Below are 25851 nucleotides of genomic sequence, written 5' to 3' on the forward strand. Positions count from 1 at the left end.
AGGTTTCCCTAGGTGCCGGCTGAGCTAGAGGCCAAAATCTACAGGTAGGCACTTTGCAAAAAACACCTCTGTTTTCTTTAAAAAATTTGGATGTGTCCACGTTGCGTTTTGGGGCGTTTCCTGTCGCGGGCGCTAGGCCTACCCACACAAGTGAGGTATCATTTTTATCGGGAGACTTGGGGGAACGCTTGGTGGAAGGAAATTTGTGGCTCCTCTCAGATTCTAGAACTTTCTGCCACAGAAATGTGAGGAACATGTGTTTGTTTAGCCAAATTTTGAGGTTTGCAAAGGATTCTGGGTAACAGAACCTGGTCCGAGCCACACAAGTCACCCCATCTTGGATTCCCCTAGGTCTCTAGTTTTCAGAAATGCACAGGTTTGGTAGGTTTCCCTAGGTGCCGGCTGAGCTAGAGGCCAAAATCTACAGGTAGGCACTTTGCAAAAAACACCTCTGTTTTCTTTCAAAAATTTGGATGTGTCCACGTTGCGCTTTGGGGCGTTTCCTGTCACGGGCGCTAGGCCTACCCACACAAGTGAGGTATCATTTTTATCGGGAGACTTGAGGGAACGCTGGGTGGAAGGAAATTTGTGGCTCCTCTCAGATTCCAGAACTTTCTGCCACAGAAATGTGAGGAACATGTGTTTTTTTAGCCAAATTTTGAGGTTTGCAAAGGATTCTGGGTAACAGAACCTAGTCCGAGCCACACAAGTCACCCCATCTTGGATTCCCCTAGGTCTCTAGTTTTCAGAAATGCACAGGTTTGGTAGGTTTCCCTAGGTGCCGGGTAAGCTAATGGCCAAAACCTACAGGTGGGCACATTGCAAAAAACAGCATTTTTTTCCTTCAAAAAATGGGATGTGTCCACGTTGCGTTTTGGGGTGTCTCCTGTCGCAGCCGTTAGGCCTACCCACACAAGTGAGGTATCATTTTTATCGGGAGACTTGGGGGAACGCTGGGTGGAAGGAAATTTGTGGCTCCTCTCAGATTCCAGAACTTTCTGCCACAGAAATGTGAGGAACATGTGTTTTTTTTGGCCAACTTTTGAGGTTTGCAAAGGATTCTGGGTAACAGAACCTGGTCCGAGCCACACAAGTCACCCCATCTTGGATTCCCCTAGGTCTCTAGTTTTCAGAAATGCACAGGTTTGGTAGGTTTCCCTAGGTGCCGGCTGAGCTAGAGGCCAAAATCTACAGGTAGGCACTTTGCAAAAAACAGCTCTGTTTTCTTTCAAAAATTTGGATGTGTCCATGTTGCGCTTTGGGGTGTTTCCTGTCGTGGGCGCTAGGCCTACCCACACAAGTGAGGTATCATTTGTATCGGGAGACTTGGGGGAGCGCTGGGTGGAAGGAAATTTGTGGCTCCTCTTAGATTCCAGAACTTTCTGCCACAGAAATGTGAGGAACATGTGTTTTTTTTAGCCAACTTTTGAGGTTTGCAAAGGATTCTGGGTAACAGAACCTGGTCCGAGCCACACAAGTCACCCCATATTGGATTCCCCTAGGTCTCTAGTTTTCAGAAATGCACAGGTTTGGTAGGTTTCCCTAGGTGCCGGCTGAGCTAAAGGCCAAAATCTACAGGAAGGCACTTTGCAAAAAACACCTCTGTTTTCTTTCAAAAATTTGGATGTGTCCATGTTGCGCTTTGGGGCGTTTCCTGTCGCGGGCGCTAGGCCTACCCACACAAGTGAGGTATAATTTTTATCGGGAGACTTGGGGGAACACTGGGTGGAAGGAAATTTGTGGCTCCTCTCATATTTCAGAACTTTCTGCCACAGAAATGTGAGGAACATGTGTTTTTTTAGCAACATTTTGAGGTTTGCAAAGGATTCTGGGTAACAGAACCTGGTCCGAGCCACACAAGTCACCCCATCTTGGATTCCCCTAGGTCTCTAGTTTTCAGAAATGCACAGGTTTGGTAAGTTTCCCTAGGTGCCGGCTGAGCTAGAGGCCAAAATCTACATGTAGGCACTTTGCAAAAAACACCTCTGTTTTCTTTCAAAAATTTCGATGTGTCCACGTTGCGTTTTGGGGCGTTTCCTGTCGCGGGCGCTAGGCCTACCCACACAAGTGAGGTATCATTTTTATCGGGAGACTTGGGGGAATGCTTGGTGGAAGGAAATTTGTGGCTCCTCTCAGATTCTAGAACTTTCTGCCACAGAAATGTGAGGAACATGTGTTTGTTTAGCCAAATTTTGAGGTTTGCAAAGGATTCTGGGTAACAGAACCTGGTCCTAGCCACACAAGTCACCCCATCTTGGATTCCCCTAGGTCTCTAGTTTTCAGAAATGCACAGGTTTGGTAGGTTTCCCTAGGTGCCGGCTGAGCTAGAGGCCAAAATCTACAGGTAGGCACTTTGCAAAAAACATCTCTGTTTTCTTTCAAAAATGTGGATGTGTCCACGTTGCGCTTTGGGGCGTTTCCTGACGCGGGCGCTAGGCCTACCCACACAAGTGAGGTATCATTTTTATCGGGAGACCTGGGGGAACGCTGGGTGGAAGGACATTTGTGGCTCCTCTCAGATTCTAGAACTTTCTGCCACAGAAATGTGAGGAACATGTGTTTGTTTAGCCAAATTTTGAGGTTTGCAAAGGATTCTGGGTAACAGAACCTGGTCCGAGCCACACAAGTCACCCCATCTTGGATTCCCCTAGGTCTCTAGTTTTCAGAAATGCACAGGTTTGGTAGGTTTCCCTAGGTGCCGGCTGAGCTAGAGGCCAAAATCTACAGGTAGGCACTTTGCAAAAAACATCTCTGTTTTCTTTCAAAAATGTGGATGTGTCCACGTTGCGCTTTGGGCGTTTCCTGATGCGGGCGCTAGGCCTACCCACACAAGTGAGGTATCATTTTTATCGGGAGACTTGGGGGAACGTTGGGTGGAAGGAAATTTGTGGCTCCTCTCAGATTCCAGAACTTTCTGCCACAGAAATGTGAGGAACATGTGTTTTTTTAGCCAAATTTTGAGGTTTGCAAAGGATTCTGGGTAACAGAACCTGGTCCGAGCCACACAAGTCACCCCATCTTGGATTCCCCTAGGTCTCTAGTTTTCAGAAATGCACAGGTTTGGTAGGTTTCCCTAGGTGCCGGCTGAGCTAGAGGCCAAAATCTACAGGTAGGCACTTTGCAAAAAACAGCTCTGTTTTCTTTCAAAAATTTGGATGTGTCCATGTTGCGCTTTGGGGCGTTTCCTGTCGCGGGCGCTAGGCCTACCCACACAAGTGAGGTATCATTTGTATCGGGAGACTTGGGGGAACGCTGGGTGGAAGGAAATTTGTGGCTCCTCTCAGATTCCAGAACTTTCTGCCACAGAAATGTGAGGAACATGTGTTTTTTTTAGCCAACTTTTGAGGTTTGCAAAGGATTCTGGGTAACAGAGCCTGGTCCGAGCCACACAAGTCACCCCATATTGGATTCCCCTAGGTCTCTAGTTTTCAGAAATGCACAGGTTTGGTAGGTTTCCCTAGGTGCCGGCTGAGCTAAAGGCCAAAATCTACAGGAAGGCACTTTGCAAAAAACACTTCTGTTTTCTTTAAAAAATTTGGATGTGTCCATGTTGCGCTTTGGGGCGTTTCCTGTCGCGGGCGCTAGGCCTACCCACACAAGTGAGGTATCATTTTTATCAGGAGACTTGGGGGAACACTGGGTGGAAGGAAATTTGTGGCTCCTCTCATATTTCAGAACTTTCTGACACAGAAATGTGAGGAACATGTGTTTTTTTAGCAAAATTTTGAGGTTTGCAAAGGATTCTGGTTAACAGAACCTGGTCCGAGCCACACAAGTCACCCCATCTTGGATTCCCCTAGGTCTCTAGTTTTCAGAAATGCACAGGTTTGGTAGGTTTCCCTAGGTGCCGGCTGAGCTAGAGGCCAAAATCAACAGGTAGGCACTTTGCAAAAAACACCTCTGTTTTCTTTCAAAAATTTGGATGTGTCCACGTTGCGTTTTGGGGCGTTTCCTGTCGCCGGCGCTAGGCCTACCCACACAAGTGAGGTATCATTTTTATCGGGAGACTTGGGGGAACGTTTGGTGGAAGGAAATTTGTGGCTCCTCTCAGATTCTAGAACTTTCTGCCACAGAAATGTGAGGAACATGTGTTTGTTTAGCCAAATTTTGAGGTTTGCAAAGGATTCTGGGTAACAGAACCTGGTCCGAGCCACACAAGTCACCCCATCTTGGATTCCCCTAGGTCTCTAGTTTTCAGAAATGCACAGCTTTGGTAGGATTCCCTAGGTGCCGGCTGAGCTAGAGGCCAAAATCTACAGGTAGGCACTTTGCAAAAAACATCTCTGTTTTCTTTAAAAAATGTGGATGTGTCCACGTTGCGCTTTGGGGCGTTTCCTGACGCGGGCGCTAGGCCTACCCACACAAGTGAGGTATCATTTTTATCGGGAGACTTGGGGGAACGTTGGGTGGAAGGAAATTTGTGGCTACTCTCAGATTCCAGAACTTTCTGTCACAGAAATGTGAGGAACATGTGTTTGTTTAGCCAAATTTTGAGGTTTGCAAAGGATTCTGGGTAACAGAACCTGGTCCGAGCCACACAAGTCACCCCATCTTGGATTCCCCTAGGTCTCTAGTTTTCAGAAATGCACAGGTTTGGTAGGTTTCCCTAGGTGCCGGCTGAGCTAGAGGCCAAAATCTACAGGTAGGCACTTTGCAAAAAACACCTCTGTTTTCTTTCAAAAATTTGGATGTGTCCACGTTGCGCTTTGGGGCGTTTCCTGTCACGGGCGCTAGGCCTACCCACACAAGTGAGGTATCATTTTTATCGGGAGACTTGAGGGAACGCTGGGTGGAAGGAAATTTGTGGCTCCTCTCAGATTCCAGAACTTTCTGCCACAGAAATGTGAGGAACATGTGTTTTTTTAGGCAAATTTTGAGGTTTGCAAAGGATTCTGGGTAACAGAACCTAGTCCGAGCCACACAAGTCACCCCATCTTGGATTCCCCTAGGTCTCTAGTTTTCAGAAATGCACAGGTTTGGTAGGTTTCCCTAGGTGCCGGGTAAGCTAATGGCCAAAATCTACAGGTAGGCACTTTGCAAAAAACAGCATTTTTTTCTTTCAAAAAATGGGATGTGTCCACGTTGCGTTTTGGGGCGTTTCCTGTCGCAGCCGTTAGGCCTACCCACACAAGTGAGGTATCATTTTTATCGGGAGACTTGGGGGAACGTTTGGTGGAAGGAAATTTGTGGCTCCTCTCAGATTCTAGAACTTTCTGCCACAGAAATGTGAGGAACATGTGTTTGTTTAGCCAAATTTTGAGGTTTGCAAAGGATTCTGGGTAACAGAACCTGGTCCGAGCCACACAAGTCACCCCCTCTTGGATTCCCCTAGGTCTCTAGTTTTCAGAAATGCACAGGTTTGGTAGGTTTCCCTAGGTGCCGGCTGAGCTAGAGGCCAAAATCTACAGGTAGGCACTTTGCAAAAAACATCTCCGTTTTCTTTCAAAAATGTGGATGTGTCCACGTTGCGCTTTGGGGCGTTTCCTGACGCGGGCGCTAGGCCTAACCACACAAGTGAGGTATCATTTTTATCGGGAGACTTGGGGGAACGCTGGGTGGAAGGAAATTTGTGGCTCCTCTCAGATTCTAGAACTTTCTGCCACAGAAATGTGAGGAACATGTGTTTGTTTAGCCAAATTTTGAGGTTTGCAAAGGATTCTGGGTAACAGAACCTGGTCCGAGCCACACAAGTCACCCCATCTTGGATTCCCCTAGGTCTCTAGTTTTCAGAAATGCACAGGTTTGGTAGGTTTCCCTAGGTGCCGGCTGAGCTAGAAGCCAAAATCTACAGGTAGGCACTTTGCAAAAACATCTCTGTTTTCTTTAAAAAATGTGGATGTGTCCACGTTGCGCTTTGGGGCGTTTCCTGACGCGGGCGCTAGGCCTACCCACACAAGTGAGGTATCATTTTTATGGGGAGACTTGGGGGAACGTTGGGTGGAAGGAAATTTGTGGCTCCTCTCAGGTTCCAGAACTTTCTGCCACAGAAATGTGAGGAACATGTGTTTTTTTAGCCAAATTTTGAGGTTTGCAAAGGATTCTGGGTAACAGAACCTGGTCCGAGCCACACAAGTCACCCCATCTTGGATTCCCCTAGGACTCTAGTTTTCAGAAATGCACAGGTTTGGTAGGTTTCCCTAGGTGCCGGGTGAGCTAGAGGCCAAAATCTACAGGTAGGCACTTTACAAAAAACAGCTCTGTTTTCTTTCAAAAATTTGGATGTGTCCACGTTGCGCTTTGGGGCGTTTCCTGTCGCGGGCGCTAGGCCTACCCACACAAGTGAGGTATCATTTTTGTCGGGAGACTTGGGGGAACGCTGGGTGGAAGGAAATTTGTGGCTCCTCTCAGATTCTGGAACTTTCTGCCACAGAAATGTGAGGAACATGTGTTTGTTTAGCCAAATTTTGAGGTTTGCAAAGGATTCTGGGTAACAGAACCTGGTCCGAGCCACACAAGTCACCCCATCTTGGATTCCCCTAGGTCTCTAGTTTTCAGAAATGCACAGGTTTGGTAGGTTTCCCTAGGTGCCGGCTGAGCTAGAGGCCAAAATCTACAGGTAGGCACTTTGCAAAAAACATCTCTGTTTTCTTTCAAAAATGTGGATGTGTCCACGTTGCGCTTTGGGGCGTTTCCTGACGCGGGCGCTAGGCCTACCCACACAAGTGAGGTATCATTTTTATCGGGAGACTTGGGGGAACGTTGGGTGGAAGGAAATTTGTGGCTCCTCTCAGATTCCAGAACTTTCTGCCACAGAAATGTGAGGAACATGTGTTTGTTTAGCCAAATTTTGAGGTTTGCAAAGGATTCTGGGTAACAGAACTTGGTCCGAGCCACACAAGTCACCCCATCTTGGATTCCCCTAGGTCTCTAGTTTTCAGAAATGCACAGGTTTGGTAGGTTTCCCTAGGTGCCGGCTGAGCTAGAGGCCAAAATCTACAGGTAGGCACTTTTCAAAAAACACTTCTGTTTTCTTTCAAAAATTTGGATGTGTCCACGTTGCGCTTTGGGGCGTTTCCTGTCACGGGCGCTAGGCCTACCCACACAAGTGAGGTATCATTTTTATCGGGAGACTTGAGGGAACGCTGGGTGGAAGGAAATTTGTGGCTCCTCTCAGATTCCAGAACTTTCTGCCACAGAAATGTGAGGAACATGTGTTTTTTTAGCCAAATTTTGAGGTTTGCAAAGGATTCTGGGTAACAGAACCTAGTCCGAGCCACACAAGTCACCCCATCTTGGATTCCCCTAGGTCTCTAGTTTTCAGAAATGCACAGGTTTGGTAGGTTTCCCTAGGTGCCGGCTGAGCTAGAGGCCAAAATCTACAGGTAGGCACTTTGCAAAAAACAGCTCTGTTTTCTTTCAAAAATTTGGATGTGTCCATGTTGCGCTTTGGGGTGTTTCCTGTCGTGGGCGCTATGCCTACCCACACAAGTGAGGTATCATTTGTATCGGGAGACTTGGGGGAACGCTGGGTGGAAGGAAATTTGTGGCTCCTCTCCGATTCCAGAACTTATTGCCACAGAAATGTGAGGAACATGTGTTTTTTTTAGCCAACTTTTGAGGTTTGCAAAGGATTCTGGGTAACAGAACCTGGTCCGAGCCACACAAGTCACCCCATATTGGATTCCCCTAGGTCTCTAGTTTTCAGAAATGCACAGGTTTGGTAGGTTTCCCTAGGTGCCGGCTGAGCTAAAGGCCAAAATCTACAGGAAGGCACTTTGCAAAAAACACCTCTGTTTTCTTTAAAAAATTTGGATGTGTCCATGTTGCGCTTTGGGGCGTTTCCTGTCGCGGGCGCTAGGCCTACCCACACAAGTGAGGTATCATTTTTATCGGGAGACTTGGGGGAACACTGGGTGGAAGGAAATTTGTGGCTCCTCTCATATTTCAGAACTTTCTGACACAGAAATGTGAGGAACATGTGTTTTTTTAGCAAAATTTTGAGGTTTGCAAAGGATTCTGGGTAACAGAACCTGGTCCGAGCCACACAAGTCACCCCATCTTGGATTCCCCTAGGTCTCTAGTTTTCAGAAATGGACAGGTTTGGTAGGTTTCCCTAGGTGCCGGCTGAGCTAGAGGCCAAAATCTACAGGTAGGCACTTTGCAAAAAACAGCTCTGTTTTCTTTCAAAAATTTGTATGTGTCCATGTTGCGCTTTGGGGTGTTTCCTGTCGTGGGCGCTAGGCCTACCCACACAAGTGAGGTATCATTTGTATCGGGAGACTTGGGGGAACGCTGGGTGGAAGGAAATTTGTGGCTCCTCTCCGATTCCAGAACTTATTGCCACAGAAATGTGAGGAACATGTGTTTTTTTTAGCCAACTTTTGAGGTTTGCAAAGGATTCTGGGTAACAGAACCTGGTCCGAGCCACACAAGTCACCCCATATTGGATTCCCCTAGGTCTCTAGTTTTCAGAAATGCACAGGTTTGGTAGGTTTCCCTAGGTGCCGGCTGAGCTAAAGGCCAAAATCTACAGGAAGGCACTTTGCAAAAAACACCTCTGTTTTCTTTCAAAAATGTGGATGTGTCCATGTTGCGCTTTGGGGCGTTTCCTGTCGCGGGCGCTAGGCCTACCCACACAAGTGAGGTATCATTTTTATCGGGAGACTTGGGGGAACACTGGGTGGAAGGAAATTTGTGGCTCCTCTCATATTTCAGAACTTTCTGACACAGAAATGTGAGGAACATGTGTTTTTTTAGCAAAATTTTGAGGTTTGCAAAGGATTCTGGGTAACAGAACCTGGTCCGAGCCACACAAGTCACCCCATCTTGGATTCCCCTAGGTCTCTAGTTTTCAGAAATGCACAGGTTTGGTAGGTTTCCCTAGGTGCCGGCTGAGCTAGAGGCCAAAATCTACAGGTAGGCACTTTGAAAAAAACACCTCTGTTTTCTTTCAAAAATTTGGATGTGTCCACGTTGCGTTTTGGGGCTTTTCCTGTCGCGGGCGCTAGGCCTACCCACACAAGTGAGGTATCATTTTTATCGGGAGACTTGGGGGAACGCTTGGTGGAAGGAAATTTGTGGCTCCTCTCAGATTCTAGAACTTTCTGCCACAGAAATGTGAGGAACATGTGTTTGTTTAGCCAAATTTTGAGGTTTGCAAAGGATTCTGGGTAACAGAACCTGGTCCGAGCCACACAAGTCACCCCATCTTGGATTCCCCTAGGTCTCTAGTTTTCAGAAATGCACAGGTTTGGTAGGTTTCCCTAGGTGCCGGCTGAGCTAGAGGCCAAAATCTACAGGAAGGCACTTTGCAAAAAACACCTCTGTTTTCTTTCAAAAATTTGGATGTGTCCACGTTGCGCTTTGGGGCGTTTCCTGTCACGGGCGCTAGGCCTACCCACACAAGTGAGGTATCATTTTTATCGGGAGACTTGGGGGAACACTGGGTGGAAGGAAATTTGTGGCTCCTCTCATATTTCAGAACTTTCTGCCACAGAAATGTGAGGAACATGTGTTTTTTTAGCAACATTTTGAGGTTTGCAAAGGATTCTGGGTAACAGAACCTGGTCCGAGCCACACAAGTCACCCCATCTTGGATTCCCCTAGGTCTCTAGTTTTCAGAAATGCACAGGTTTGGTAGGTTTCCGTAGGTGCTGGCTGAGCTAGAGGCCAAAATCTACAGGTAGGCACTTTGCAAAAAACACCTCTGTTTTCTTTCAAAAATTTCGATGTGTCCACGTTGCGTTTTGGGGCGTTTCCTGTCGCGGGCGCTAGGCCTACCCACACAAGTGAGGTATCATTTTTATCGGGAGACTTGGGGGAACGCTGGGTGGAAGGAAATTTGTGGCTCCTCTCAGATTCTAGAACTTTCTGCCACAGAAATGTGAGGAACATGTGTTTGTTTAGCCAAATTTTGAGGTTTGCAAAGGATTCTGGGTAACAGAACCTGGTCCGAGCCACACAAGTCACCCCATCTTGGATTCCCCTAGGTCTCTAGTTTTCAGAAATGCACAGGTTTGGTAGGTTTCCCTAGGTGCCGGCTGAGCTAGAGGCCAAAATCTACAGGTAGGCACTTTGCAAAAAACATCTCTGTTTTCTTTCAAAAATGTGGATGTGTCCACGTTGCGCTTTGGGCGTTTCCTGATGCGGGCGCTAGGCCTACCCACACAAGTGAGGTATCATTTTTATCGGGAGACTTGGGGGAACGTTGGGTGGAAGGAAATTTGTGGCTCCTCTCAGATTCCAGAACTTTCTGCCACAGAAATGTGAGGAACATGTGTTTTTTTTGCCAACTTTTGAGGTTTGCAAAGGATTCTGGGTAACAGAGCCTGGTCCGAGCCACACAAGTCACCCCATATTGGATTCCCCTAGGTCTCTAGTTTTCAGAAATGCACAGGTTTGGTAGGTTTCCCTAGGTGCCGGCTGAGCTAAAGGCCAAAATCTACAGGAAGGCACTTTGCAAAAAACACCTCTGTTTTCTTTAAAAAATTTGGATGTGTCCATGTTGCGCTTTGGGGCGTTTCCTGTCGCGGGCGCTAGGCCTACCCACACAAGTGAGGTATCATTTTTATCGGGAGACTTGGGGGAACACTGGGTGGAAGGAAATTTGTGGCTCCTCTCATATTTCAGAACTTTCTGCCACAGAAATGTGAGGAACATGTGTTTTTTTAGCAAAATTTTGAGGTTTGCAAAGGATTCTGGTTAACAGAACCTGGTCCGAGCCACACAAGTCACCCCATCTTGGATTCCCCTAGGTCTCTAGTTTTCAGAAATGCACAGGTTTGGTAGGTTTCCCTAGGTGCCGGCTGAGCTAGAGGCCAAAATCTACAGGTAGGCACTTTGCAAAAAACACCTCTGTTTTCTTTCAAAAATTTGGATGTGTCCACGTTGCGTTTTGGGGCGTTTCCTGTCGCGGGCGCTAGGCCTACCCACACAAGTGAGGTATCATTTTTATCGGGAGACTTGGGGGAACGTTTGGTGGAAGGAAATTTGTGGCTCCTCTCAGATTCTAGAACTTTCTGCCACAGAAATGTGAGGAACATGTGTTTGTTTAGCCAAATTTTGAGGTTTGCAAAGGATTCTGGGTAACAGAACCTGGTCCGAGCCACACAAGTCACCCCATCTTGGATTCCCCTAGGTCTCTAGTTTTCAGAAATGCACAGGTTTGGTAGGTTTCCCTAGGTGCCGGCTGAGCTAGAGGCCAAAATCTACAGGTAGGCACTTTGCAAAAAACATCTCCGTTTTCTTTCAAAAATGTGGATGTGTCCACGTTGCGCTTTGGGGCGTTTCCTGACGCGGGCGCTAGGCCTACCCACACAAGTGAGGTATCATTTTTATCGGGAGACTTGGGGGAACGCTGGGTGGAAGGAAATTTGTGGCTCCTCTCAGATTCTAGAACTTTCTGCCACAGAAATGTGAGGAACATGTGTTTGTTTAGCCAAATTTTGAGGTTTGCAAAGGATTCTGGGTAACAGAACCTGGTCCGAGCCACACAAGTCACCCCATCTTGGATTCCCCTAGGTCTCTAGTTTTCAGAAATGCACAGGTTTGGTAGGTTTCCCTAGGTGCCGGCTGAGCTAGAGGCCAAAATCTACAGGTAGGCACTTTGCAAAAAACAGCTCTGTTTTCTTTCAAAAATTTGGATGTGTCCATGTTGCGCTTTGGGGTGTTTCCTGTCGCGGGCGCTAGGCCTACCCACACAAGTGAGGTATCATTTGTATCGGGAGACTTGGGGGAACGCTGGGTGGAAGGAAATTTGTGGCTCCTCTCCGATTCCAGAACTTATTGCCACAGAAATGTGAGGAACATGTGTTTTTTTTAGCCAACTTTTGAGGTTTGCAAAGGATTCTGGGTAACAGAACCTGGTCCGAGCCACACAAGTCACCCCATATTGGATTCCCCTAGGTCTCTAGTTTTCAGAAATGCACAGGTTTGGTAGGTTTCCCTAGGTGCCGGCTGAGCTAAAGGCCAAAATCTACAGGAAGGCACTTTGCAAAAAACACCTCTGTTTTCTTTCAAAAATTTGGATGTGTCCATGTTGCGCTTTGGGGCGTTTCCTGTCGCGGGCGCTAGGCCTACCCACACAAGTGAGGTATCATTTTTATCGGGAGACTTGGGGGAACACTGGGTGGAAGGAAATTTGTGGCTCCTCTCATATTTCAGAACTTTCTGACACAGAAATGTGAGGAACATGTGTTTTTTTAGCAAAATTTTGAGGTTTGCAAAGGATTCTGGGTAACAGAACCTGGTCCGAGCCACACAAGTCACCCCATCTTGGATTCTCCTAGGTCTCTAGTTTTCAGAAATGCACAGGTTTGGTAGGTTTCCCTAGGTGCCGGCTGAGCTAGAGGCCAAAATCTACAGGTAGGCACTTTGCAAAAAACACCTCTGTTTTCTTTCAAAAATGTGGATGTGTCCACGTTGCGCTTTGGGGCGTTTCCTGACGCGGGCGCTAGGCCTACCCACACAAGTGAGGTATCATTTTTATCGGGAGACTTGGGGGAACGCTGGGTGGAAGGAAATTTGTGGCTCCTCTCAGATTCTAGAACTTTCTGCCACAGAAATGTGAGGAACATGTGTTTGTTTAGCCAAATTTTGAGGTTTGCAAAGGATTCTGGGTAACAGAACCTGGTCCGAGCCACACAAGTCACCCCATCTTGGATTCCCCTAGGTCTCTAGTTTTCAGAAATGCACAGGTTTGGTAGGTTTCCCTAGGTGCCGGCTGAGCTAGAGGCCAAAATCTACAGGTAGGCACTTTGCAAAAAACATCTCTGTTTTCTTTAAAAAATGTGGATGTGTCCACGTTGCGCTTTGGGGCGTTTCCTGACGCGGGCGCTAGGCCTACCCACACAAGTGAGGTATCATTTTTATCGGGAGACTTGGGGGAACGTTGGGTGGAAGGAAATTTGTGGCTCCTCTCAGATTCCAGAACTTTCTGCCACAGAAATGTGAGGAACATGTGATTTTTTAGCCACATTTTGAGGTTTGCAAAGGATTCTGGGTAACAGAACCTGGTCCGAGCCACACAAGTCACCCCATCTTGGATTCCCCTAGGTCTCTAGTTTTCAGAAATGCACAGGTTTGGTAGGTTTCCCTAGGTGCCGGCTGAGCTAGAGGCCAAAATCTACAGGTAGGCACTTTGCAAAAAACAGCTCTGTTTTCTTTCAAAAATTTGGATGTGTCCATGTTGCGCTTTGGGGTGTTTCCTGTCGCGGGCGCTAGGCCTACCCACACAAGTGAGGTATCATTTGTATCGGGAGACTTGGGGGAACGCTGGGTGGAAGGAAATTTGTGGCTCCTCTCCGATTCCAGAACTTATTGCCACAGAAATGTGAGGAACATGTGTTTTTTTTAGCCAACTTTTGAGGTTTGCAAAGGATTCTGGGTAACAGAACCTGGTCCGAGCCACACAAGTCACCCCATATTGGATTCCCCTAGGTCTCTAGTTTTCAGAAATGCACAGGTTTGGTAGGTTTCCCTAGGTGCCGGCTGAGCTAAAGGCCAAAATCTACAGGAAGGCACTTTGCAAAAAACACCTCTGTTTTCTTTCAAAAATTTGGATGTGTCCATGTTGCGCTTTGGGGCGTTTCCTGTCGCGGGCGCTAGGCCACCCACACAAGTGAGGTATCATTTTTATCGGGAGACTTGGGGGAACACTGGGTGGAAGGAAATTTGTGGCTCCTCTCATATTTCAGAACTTTCTGACACAGAAATGTGAGGAACATGTGTTTTTTTAGCAAAATTTTGAGGTTTGCAAAGGATTCTGGGTAACAGAACCTGGTCCGAGCCACACAAGTCACCCCATCTTGGATTCCCCTAGGTCTCTAGTTTTCAGAAATGCACAGGTTTGGTAGGTTTCCCTAGGTGCCGGCTGAGCTAGAGGCCAAAATCTACAGGTAGGCACTTTGCAAAAAACACCTCTGTTTTCTTTAAAAAATTTGGATGTGTCCACGTTGCGTTTTGGGGCGTTTCCTGTCGCGGGCGCTAGGCCTACCCACACAAGTGAGGTATCATTTTTATCGGGAGACTTGGGGGAACGCTTGGTGGAAGGAAATTTGTGGCTCCTCTCAGATTCTAGAACTTTCTGCCACAGAAATGTGAGGAACATGTGTTTGTTTAGCCAAATTTTGAGGTTTGCAAAGGATTCTGGGTAACAGAACCTGGTCCGAGCCACACAAGTCACCCCATCTTGGATTCCCCTAGGTCTCTAGTTTTCAGAAATGCACAGGTTTGGTAGGTTTCCCTAGGTGCCGGCTGAGCTAGAGGCCAAAATCTACAGGTAGGCACTTTGCAAAAAACACCTCTGTTTTCTTTCAAAAATTTGGATGTGTCCACGTTGCGCTTTGGGGCGTTTCCTGTCACGGGCGCTAGGCCTACCCACACAAGTGAGGTATCATTTTTATCGGGAGACTTGAGGGAACGCTGGGTGGAAGGAAATTTGTGGCTCCTCTCAGATTCCAGAACTTTCTGCCACAGAAATGTGAGGAACATGTGTTTTTTTAGCCAAATTTTGAGGTTTGCAAAGGATTCTGGGTAACAGAACCTAGTCCGAGCCACACAAGTCACCCCATCTTGGATTCCCCTAGGTCTCTAGTTTTCAGAAATGCACAGGTTTGGTAGGTTTCCCTAGGTGCCGGGTAAGCTAATGGCCAAAACCTACAGGTGGGCACTTTGCAAAAAACAGCATTTTTTTCCTTCAAAAAATGGGATGTGTCCACGTTGCGTTTTGGGGTGTCTCCTGTCGCAGCCGTTAGGCCTACCCACACAAGTGAGGTATCATTTTTATCGGGAGACTTGGGGGAACGCTGGGTGGAAGGAAATTTGTGGCTCCTCTCAGATTCCAGAACTTTCTGCCACAGAAATGTGAGGAACATGTGTTTTTTTTAGCCAACTTTTGAGGTTTGCAAAGGATTCTGGGTAACAGAACCTGGTCCGAGCCACACAAGTCACCCCATCTTGGATTCCCCTAGGTCTCTAGTTTTCAGAAATGCACAGGTTTGGTAGGTTTCCCTAGGTGCCGGCTGAGCTAGAGGCCAAAATCTACAGGTAGGCACTTTGCAAAAAACAGCTCTGTTTTCTTTCAAAAATTTGGATGTGTCCATGTTGCGCTTTGGGGTGTTTCCTGTCGTGGGCGCTAGGCCTACCCACACAAGTGAGGTATCATTTGTATCGGGAGACTTGGGGGAACGCTGGGTGGAAGGAAATTTGTGGCTCCTCTTAGATTCCAGAACTTTCTGCCACAGAAATGTGAGGAACATGTGTTTTTTTTAGCCAACTTTTGAGGTTTGCAAAGGATTCTGGGTAACAGAACCTGGTCCGAGCCACACAAGTCACCCCATATTGGATTCCCCTAGGTCTCTAGTTTTCAGAAATGCACAGGTTTGGTAGGTTTCCCTAGGTGCCGGCTGAGCTAAAGGCCAAAATCTACAGGAAGGCACTTTGCAAAAAACACCTCTGTTTTCTTTCAAAAATTTGGATGTGTCCATGTTGCGCTTTGGGGCGTTTCCTGTCGCGGGCGCTAGGCCTACCCACACAAGTGAGGTATAATTTTTATCGGGAGACTTGGGGGAACACTGGGTGGAAGGAAATTTGTGGCTCCTCTCATATTTCAGAACTTTCTGCCACAGAAATGTGAGGAACATGTGTTTTTTTAGCAACATTTTGAGGTTTGCAAAGGATTCTGGGTAACAGAACCTGGTCCGAGCCACACAAGTCACCCCATCTTGGATTCCCCTAGGTCTCTAGTTTTCAGAAATGCACAGGTTTGGTAAGTTTCCCTAGGTGCCGGCTGAGCTAGAGGCCAAAATCTACAGGTAGGCACTTTGCAAAAAACACCTCTGTTTTCTTTCAAAAATTTCGATGTGTCCACGTTGCGTTTTGGGGCGTTTCCTGTCGCGGGCGCTAGGCCTACCCACACAAGTGAGGTATCATTTTTATCGGGAGACTTGGGGGAATGCTTGGTGGAAGGAAATTTGTGGCTCCTCTCAGATTCTAGAACTTTCTGCCACAGAAATGTGAGGAACATGTGTTTGTTTAGCCAAATTTTGAGGTTTGCAAAGGATTCTGGGTAACAGAACCTGGTCCTAGCCACACAAGTCACCCCATCTTGGATTCCCCTAGGTCTCTAGTTTTCAGAAATGCACAGGTTTGGTAGGTTTCCCTAGGTGCCGGCTGAGCTAGAGGCCAAAATCTACAGGTAGGCACTTTGCAAAAAACATCTCTGTTTTCTTTCAAAAATGTGGATGTGTCCACGTTGCGCTTTGGGGCGTTTCCTGACACGGGCGCTAGGCCTACCCACACAAGTGAGGTATCATTTTTATCGGGAGACTTGGGGGAACGCTTGGTGGAAGGAAATTTGTGGCTCCTCTCAGATTCTAGAACTTTCTGCCACAGAAATGTGAGGAACATGTGTTTGTTTAGCCAAATTTTGAGGTTTGCAAAGGATTCTGGGTAACAGAACCTGGTCCGAGCCACACAAGTCACCCCATCTTGGATTCCCCTAGGTCTCTAGTTTTCAGAAATGCACAGGTTTGGTAGGTTTCCCTAGGTGCCGGCTGAGCTAGAGGCCAAAATCTACAGGTAGGCACTTTGCAAAAAACACCTCTGTTTTCTTTCAAAAATTTGGATGTGTCCACGTTGCGCTTTGGGGCGTTTCCTGTCACGGGCGCTAGGCCTACCCACACAAGTGAGGTATCATTTTTATCGGGAGACTTGAGGGAACGCTGGGTGGAAGGAAATTTGTGGCTCCTCTCAGATTCCAGAACTTTCTGCCACAGAAATGTGAGGAACATGTGTTTTTTTAGCCAAATTTTGAGGTTTGCAAAGGATTCTGGGTAACAGAACCTAGTCCGAGCCACACAAGTCACCCCATCTTGGATTCCCCTAGGTCTCTAGTTTTCAGAAATGCACAGGTTTGGTAGGTTTCCCTAGGTGCCGGCTGAGCTAAAGGCCAAAATCTACAGGAAGGCACTTTGCAAAAAACACCTCTGTTTTCTTTCAAAAATTTGGATGTGTCCATGTTGCGCTTTGGGGCGTTTCCTGTCGCGGGCGCTAGGCCTACCCACACAAGTGAGGTATAATTTTTATCGGGAGACTTGGGGGAACACTGGGTGGAAGGAAATTTGTGGCTCCTCTCATATTTCAGAACTTTCTGCCACAGAAATGTGAGGAACATGTGTTTTTTTAGCAACATTTTGAGGTTTGCAAAGGATTCTGGGTAACAGAACCTGGTCCGAGCCACACAAGTCACCCCATCTTGGATTCCCCTAGGTCTCTAGTTTTCAGAAATGCACAGGTTTGGTAAGTTTCCCTAGGTGCCGGCTGAGCTAGAGGCCAAAATCTACAGGTAGGCACTTTGCAAAAAACACCTCTGTTTTCTTTCAAAAATTTCGATGTGTCCACGTTGCGTTTTGGGGCGTTTCCTGTCGCGGGCGCTAGGCCTACCCACACAAGTGAGGTATCATTTTTATCGGGAGACTTGGGGGAATGCTTGGTGGAAGGAAATTTGTGGCTCCTCTCAGATTCTAGAACTTTCTGCCACAGAAATGTGAGGAACATGTGTTTGTTTAGCCAAATTTTGAGGTTTGCAAAGGATTCTGGGTAACAGAACCTGGTCCTAGCCACACAAGTCACCCCATCTTGGATTCCCCTAGGTCTCTAGTTTTCAGAAATGCACAGGTTTGGTAGGTTTCCCTAGGTGCCGGCTGAGCTAGAGGCCAAAATCTACAGGTAGGCACTTTGCAAAAAACATCTCTGTTTTCTTTCAAAAATGTGGATGTGTCCACGTTGCGCTTTGGGGCGTTTCCTGACACGGGCGCTAGGCCTACCCACACAAGTGAGGTATCATTTTTATCGGGAGACTTGGGGGAACGCTTGGTGGAAGGAAATTTGTGGCTCCTCTCAGATTCTAGAACTTTCTGCCACAGAAATGTGAGGAACATGTGTTTGTTTAGCCAAATTTTGAGGTTTGCAAAGGATTCTGGGTAACAGAACCTGGTCCGAGCCACACAAGTCACCCCATCTTGGATTCCCCTAGGTCTCTAGTTTTCAGAAATGCACAGGTTTGGTAGGTTTCCCTAGGTGCCGGCTGAGCTAGAGGCCAAAATCTACAGGTAGGCACTTTGCAAAAAACACCTCTGTTTTCTTTCAAAAATTTGGATGTGTCCACGTTGCGCTTTGGGGCGTTTCCTGTCACGGGCGCTAGGCCTACCCACACAAGTGAGGTATCATTTTTATCGGGAGACTTGAGGGAACGCTGGGTGGAAGGAAATTTGTGGCTCCTCTCAGATTCCAGAACTTTCTGCCACAGAAATGTGAGGAACATGTGTTTTTTTAGCCAAATTTTGAGGTTTGCAAAGGATTCTGGGTAACAGAACCTAGTCCGAGCCACACAAGTCACCCCATCTTGGATTCCCCTAGGTCTCTAGTTTTCAGAAATGCACAGGTTTGGTAGGTTTCCCTAGGTGCCGGCTGAGCTAAAGGCCAAAATCTACAGGAAGGCACTTTGCAAAAAACACCTCTGTTTTCTTTCAAAAATTTGGATGTGTCCATGTTGCGCTTTGGGGCGTTTCCTGTCGCGGGCGCTAGGCCTACCCACACAAGTGAGGTATAATTTTTATCGGGAGACTTGGGGGAACACTGGGTGGAAGGAAATTTGTGGCTCCTCTCATATTTCAGAACTTTCTGCCACAGAAATGTGAGGAACATGTGTTTTTTTAGCAACATTTTGAGGTTTGCAAAGGATTCTGGGTAACAGAACCTGGTCCGAGCCACACAAGTCACCCCATCTTGGATTCCCCTAGGTCTCTAGTTTTCAGAAATGCACAGGTTTGGTAAGTTTCCCTAGGTGCCGGCTGAGCTAGAGGCCAAAATCTACAGGTAGGCACTTTGCAAAAAACACCTCTGTTTTCTTTCAAAAATTTCGATGTGTCCACGTTGCGTTTTGGGGCGTTTCCTGTCGCGGGCGCTAGGCCTACCCACACAAGTGAGGTATCATTTTTATCGGGAGACTTGGGGGAATGCTTGGTGGAAGGAAATTTGTGGCTCCTCTCAGATTCTAGAACTTTCTGCCACAGAAATGTGAGGAACATGTGTTTGTTTAGCCAAATTTTGAGGTTTGCAAAGGATTCTGGGTAACAGAACCTGGTCCTAGCCACACAAGTCACCCCATCTTGGATTCCCCTAGGTCTCTAGTTTTCAGAAATGCACAGGTTTGGTAGGTTTCCCTAGGTGCCGGCTGAGCTAGAGGCCAAAATCTACAGGTAGGCACTTTGCAAAAAACATCTCTGTTTTCTTTCAAAAATGTGGATGTGTCCACGTTGCGCTTTGGGGCGTTTCCTGACACGGGCGCTAGGCCTACCCACACAAGTGAGGTATCATTTTTATCGGGAGACTTGGGGGAACGCTTGGTGGAAGGAAATTTGTGGCTCCTCTCAGATTCTAGAACTTTCTGCCACAGAAATGTGAGGAACATGTGTTTGTTTAGCCAAATTTTGAGGTTTGCAAAGGATTCTGGGTAACAGAACCTGGTCCGAGCCACACAAGTCACCCCATCTTGGATTCCCCTAGGTCTCTAGTTTTCAGAAATGCACAGGTTTGGTAGGTTTCCCTAGGTGCCGGCTGAGCTAGAGGCCAAAATCTACAGGTAGGCACTTTGCAAAAAACACCTCTGTTTTCTTTCAAAAATTTGGATGTGTCCACGTTGCGCTTTGGGGCGTTTCCTGTCACGGGCGCTAGGCCTACCCACACAAGTGAGGTATCATTTTTATCGGGAGACTTGAGGGAACGCTGGGTGGAAGGAAATTTGTGGCTCCTCTCAGATTCCAGAACTTTCTGCCACAGAAATGTGAGGAACATGTGTTTTTTTAGCCAAATTTTGAGGTTTGCAAAGGATTCTGGGTAACAGAACCTAGTCCGAGCCACACAAGTCACCCCATCTTGGATTCCCCTAGGTCTCTAGTTTTCAGAAATGCACAGGTTTGGTAGGTTTCCCTAGGTGCCGGGTAAGCTAATGGCCAAAACCTACAGGTGGGCACTTTGCAAAAAACAGCATTTTTTTCCTTCAAAAAATGGGATGTGTCCACGTTGCGTTTTGGGGTGTCTCCTGTCGCAGCCGTTAGGCCTACCCACACAAGTGAGGTATCATTTTTATCGGGAGACTTGGGGGAACGCTGGGTGGAAGGAAATTTGTGGCTCCTCTCAGATTCCAGAACTTTCTGCCACAGAAATGTGAGGAACATGTGTTTTTTTTAGCCAACTTTTGAGGTTTGCAAAGGATTCTGGGTAACAGAACCTGGTCCGAGCCACACAAGTCACCCCATCTTGGATTCCCCTAGGTCTCTAGTTTTCAGAAATGCACAGGTTTGGTAGGTTTCCCTAGGTGCCGGCTGAGCTAGAGGCCAAAATCTACAGGTAGGCACTTTGCAAAAAACAGCTCTGTTTTCTTTCAAAAATTTGGATGTGTCCATGTTGCGCTTTGGGGTGTTTCCTGTCGTGGGCGCTAGGCCTACCCACACAAGTGAGGTATCATTTGTATCGGGAGACTTGGGGGAACGCTGGGTGGAAGGAAATTTGTGGCTCCTCTTAGATTCCAGAACTTTCTGCCACAGAAATGTGAGGAACATGTGTTTTTTTTAGCCAACTTTTGAGGTTTGCAAAGGATTCTGGGTAACAGAACCTGGTCCGAGCCACACAAGTCACCCCATATTGGATTCCCCTAGGTCTCTAGTTTTCAGAAATGCACAGGTTTGGTAGGTTTCCCTAGGTGCCGGCTGAGCTAAAGGCCAAAATCTACAGGAAGGCACTTTGCAAAAAACACCTCTGTTTTCTTTCAAAAATTTGGATGTGTCCATGTTGCGCTTTGGGGCGTTTCCTGTCGCGGGCGCTAGGCCTACCCACACAAGTGAGGTATAATTTTTATCGGGAGACTTGGGGGAACACTGGGTGGAAGGAAATTTGTGGCTCCTCTCATATTTCAGAACTTTCTGCCACAGAAATGTGAGGAACATGTGTTTTTTTAGCAACATTTTGAGGTTTGCAAAGGATTCTGGGTAACAGAACCTGGTCCGAGCCACACAAGTCACCCCATCTTGGATTCCCCTAGGTCTCTAGTTTTCAGAAATGCACAGGTTTGGTAAGTTTCCCTAGGTGCCGGCTGAGCTAGAGGCCAAAATCTACAGGTAGGCACTTTGCAAAAAACACCTCTGTTTTCTTTCAAAAATTTCGATGTGTCCACGTTGCGTTTTGGGGCGTTTCCTGTCGCGGGCGCTAGGCCTACCCACACAAGTGAGGTATCATTTTTATCGGGAGACTTGGGGGAATGCTTGGTGGAAGGAAATTTGTGGCTCCTCTCAGATTCTAGAACTTTCTGCCACAGAAATGTGAGGAACATGTGTTTGTTTAGCCAAATTTTGAGGTTTGCAAAGGATTCTGGGTAACAGAACCTGGTCCTAGCCACACAAGTCACCCCATCTTGGATTCCCCTAGGTCTCTAGTTTTCAGAAATGCACAGGTTTGGTAGGTTTCCCTAGGTGCCGGCTGAGCTAGAGGCCAAAATCTACAGGTAGGCACTTTGCAAAAAACATCTCTGTTTTCTTTCAAAAATGTGGATGTGTCCACGTTGCGCTTTGGGGCGTTTCCTGACACGGGCGCTAGGCCTACCCACACAAGTGAGGTATCATTTTTATCGGGAGACTTGGGGGAACGCTGGGTGGAAGGACATTTGTGGCTCCTCTCAGATTCTAGAACTTTCTGCCACAGAAATGTGAGGAACATGTGTTTGTTTAGCCAAATTTTGAGGTTTGCAAAGGATTCTGGGTAACAGAACCTGGTCCGAGCCACACAAGTCACCCCATCTTGGATTCCCCTAGGTCTCTAGTTTTCAGAAATGCACAGGTTTGGTAGGTTTCCCTAGGTGCCGGCTGAGCTAGAGGCCAAAATCTACAGGTAGGCACTTTGCAAAAAACATCTCTGTTTTCTTTCAAAAATGTGGATGTGTCCACGTTGCGCTTTGGGCGTTTCCTGATGCGGGCGCTAGGCCTACCCACACAAGTGAGGTATCATTTTTATCGGGAGACTTGGGGGAACGTTGGGTGGAAGGAAATTTGTGGCTCCTCTCAGATTCCAGAACTTTCTGCCACAGAAATGTGAGGAACATGTGTTTTTTTAGCCAAATTTTGAGGTTTGCAAAGGATTCTGGGTAACAGAACCTGGTCCGAGCCACACAAGTCACCCCATCTTGGATTCCCCTAGGTCTCTAGTTTTCAGAAATGCACAGGTTTGGTAGGTTTCCCTAGGTGCCGGCTGAGCTAGAGGCCAAAATCTACAGGTAGGCACTTTGCAAAAAACAGCTCTGTTTTCTTTCAAAAATTTGGATGTGTCCATGTTGCGCTTTGGGGCGTTTCCTGTCGCGGGCGCTAGGCCTACCCACACAAGTGAGGTATCATTTGTATCGGGAGACTTGGGGGAACGCTGGGTGGAAGGAAATTTGTGGCTCCTCTCAGATTCCAGAACTTTCTGCCACAGAAATGTGAGGAACATGTGTTTTTTTTAGCCAACTTTTGAGGTTTGCAAAGGATTCTGGGTAACAGAGCCTGGTCCGAGCCACACAAGTCACCCCATATTGGATTCCCCTAGGTCTCTAGTTTTCAGAAATGCACAGGTTTGGTAGGTTTCCCTAGGTGCCGGCTGAGCTAAAGGCCAAAATCTACAGGAAGGCACTTTGCAAAAAACACCTCTGTTTTCTTTAAAAAATTTGGATGTGTCCATGTTGCGCTTTGGGGCGTTTCCTGTCGCGGGCGCTAGGCCTACCCACACAAGTGAGGTATCATTTTTATCAGGAGACTTGGGGGAACACTGGGTGGAAGGAAATTTGTGGCTCCTCTCATATTTCAGAACTTTCTGCCACAGAAATGTGAGGAACATGTGTTTTTTTAGCAAAATTTTGAGGTTTGCAAAGGATTCTGGTTAACAGAACCTGGTCCGAGCCACACAAGTCACCCCATCTTGGATTCCCCTAGGTCTCTAGTTTTCAGAAATGCACAGGTTTGGTAGGTTTCCCTAGGTGCCGGCTGAGCTAGAGGCCAAAATCAACAGGTAGGCACTTTGCAAAAAACACCTCTGTTTTCTTTAAAAAATTTGGATGTGTCCACGTTGCGTTTTGGGGCGTTTCCTGTCGCCGGCGCTAGGCCTACCCACACAAGTGAGGTATCATTTTTATCGGGAGACTTGGGGGAACGTTTGGTGGAAGGAAATTTGTGGCTCCTCTCAGATTCTAGAACTTTCTGCCACAGAAATGTGAGGAACATGTGTTTGTTTAGCCAAATTTTGAGGTTTGCAAAGGATTCTGGGTAACAGAACCTGGTCCGAGCCACACAAGTCACCCCATCTTGGATTCCCCTAGGTCTCTAGTTTTCAGAAATGCACAGGTTTGGTAGGTTTCCCTAGGTGCCGGCTGAGCTAGAGGCCAAAATCTACAGGTAGGCACTTTGCAAAAAACATCTCCGTTTTCTTTCAAAAATGTGGATGTGTCCACGTTGCGCTTTGGGGCGTTTCATGACGCGGGCGCTAGGCCTACCCACACAAGTGAGGTATCATTTTTATCGGGAGACTTGGGGGAACGCTGGGTGGAAGGAAATTTGTGGCTCCTCTCAGATTCTAGAACTTTCTGCCACAGAAATGTGAGGAACATGTGTTTTTTTTAGCCAACTTTTGAGGTTTGCAAAGGATTCTGGGTAACAGAACCTGGTCCGAGCCACACAAGTCACCCCATCTTGGATTCCCCTAGGTCTCTAGTTTTCAGAAATGCACAGGTTTGGTAGGTTTCCCTAGGTGCCGGCTGAGCTAAAGGCCAAAATCTACAGGAAGGCACTTTGCAAAAAACACCTCTGTTTTCTTTCAAAAATTTGGATGTGTCCATGTTGCGCTTTGGGGCGTTTCCTGTCGCGGGCGCTAGGCCTACCCACACAAGTGAGGTATAATTTTTATCGGGAGACTTGGGGGAACACTGGGTGGAAGGAAATTTGTGGCTCCTCTCATATTTCAGAACTTTCTGCCACAGAAATGTGAGGAACATGTGTTTTTTTAGCAACATTTTGAGGTTTGCAAAGGATTCTGGGTAACAGAACCTGGTCCGAGCCACACAAGTCACCCCATCTTGGATTCCCCTAGGTCTCTAGTTTTCAGAAATGCACAGGTTTGGTAAGTTTCCCTAGGTGCCGGCTGAGCTAGAGGCCAAAATCTACAGGTAGGCACTTTGCAAAAAACACCTCTGTTTTCTTTCAAAAATTTCGATGTGTCGACGTTGCGTTTTGGGGCGTTTCCTGTCGCGGGCGCTAGGCCTACCCACACAAGTGAGGTATCATTTTTATCGGGAGACTTGGGGGAATGCTTGGTGGAAGGAAATTTGTGGCTCCTCTCAGATTCTAGAACTTTCTGCCACAGAAATGTGAGGAACATGTGTTTGTTTAGCCAAATTTTGAGGTTTGCAAAGGATTCTGGGTAACAGAACCTGGTCCTAGCCACACAAGTCACCCCATCTTGGATTCCCCTAGGTCTCTAGTTTTCAGAAATGCACAGGTTTGGTAGGTTTCCCTAGGTGCCGGCTGAGCTAGAGGCCAAAATCTACAGGTAGGCACTTTGCAAAAAACATCTCTGTTTTCTTTCAAAAATGTGGATGTGTCCACGTTGCGCTTTGGGGCGTTTCCTGACACGGGCGCTAGGCCTACCCACACAAGTGAGGTATCATTTTTATCGGGAGACTTGGGGGAACGCTGGGTGGAAGGACATTTGTGGCTCCTCTCAGATTCTAGAACTTTCTGCCACAGAAATGTGAGGAACATGTGTTTGTTTAGCCAAATTTTGAGGTTTGCAAAGGATTCTGGGTAACAGAACCTGGTCCGAGCCACACAAGTCACCCCATCTTGGATTCCCCTAGGTCTCTAGTTTTCAGAAATGCACAGGTTTGGTAGGTTTCCCTAGGTGCCGGCTGAGCTAGAGGCCAAAATCTACAGGTAGGCACTTTGCAAAAAACATCTCTGTTTTCTTTCAAAAATGTGGATGTGTCCACGTTGCGCTTTGGGCGTTTCCTGATGCGGGCGCTAGGCCTACCCACACAAGTGAGGTATCATTTTTATCGGGAGACTTGGGGAAACGTTGGGTGGAAGGAAATTTGTGGCTCCTCTCAGATTCCAGAACTTTCTGCCACAGAAATGTGAGGAACATGTGTTTTTTTAGCCAAATTTTGAGGTTTGCAAAGGATTCTGGGTAACAGAACCTGGTCCGAGCCACACAAGTCACCCCATCTTGGATTCCCCTAGGTCTCTAGTTTTCAGAAATGCACAGGTTTGGTAGGTTTCCCTAGGTGCCGGCTGAGCTAGAGGCCAAAATCTACAGGTAGGCACTTTGCAAAAAACAGCTCTGTTTTCTTTCAAAAATTTGGATGTGTCCATGTTGCGCTTTGGGGCGTTTCCTGTCGCGGGCGCTAGGCCTACCCACACAAGTGAGGTATCATTTGTATCGGGAGACTTGGGGGAACGCTGGGTGGAAGGAAATTTGTGGCTCCTCTCAGATTCCAGAACTTTCTGCCACAGAAATGTGAGGAACATGTGTTTTTTTTAGCCAACTTTTGAGGTTTGCAAAGGATTCTGGGTAACAGAGCCTGGTCCGAGCCACACAAGTCACCCCATATTGGATTCCCCTAGGTCTCTAGTTTTCAGAAATGCACAGGTTTGGTAGGTTTCCCTAGGTGCCGGCTGAGCTAAAGGCCAAAATCTACAGGAAGGCACTTTGCAAAAAACACCTCTGTTTTCTTTAAAAAATTTGGATGTGTCCATGTTGCGCTTTGGGGCGTTTCCTGTCGCGGGCGCTAGGCCTACCCACACAAGTGAGGTATCATTTTTATCAGGAGACTTGGGG

This window comes from Pleurodeles waltl, chromosome 2_2 (genome assembly GCF_031143425.1).
Source record: "Pleurodeles waltl isolate 20211129_DDA chromosome 2_2, aPleWal1.hap1.20221129, whole genome shotgun sequence".
Classification (NCBI taxonomy): Eukaryota; Metazoa; Chordata; class Amphibia; order Caudata; family Salamandridae; genus Pleurodeles; species Pleurodeles waltl.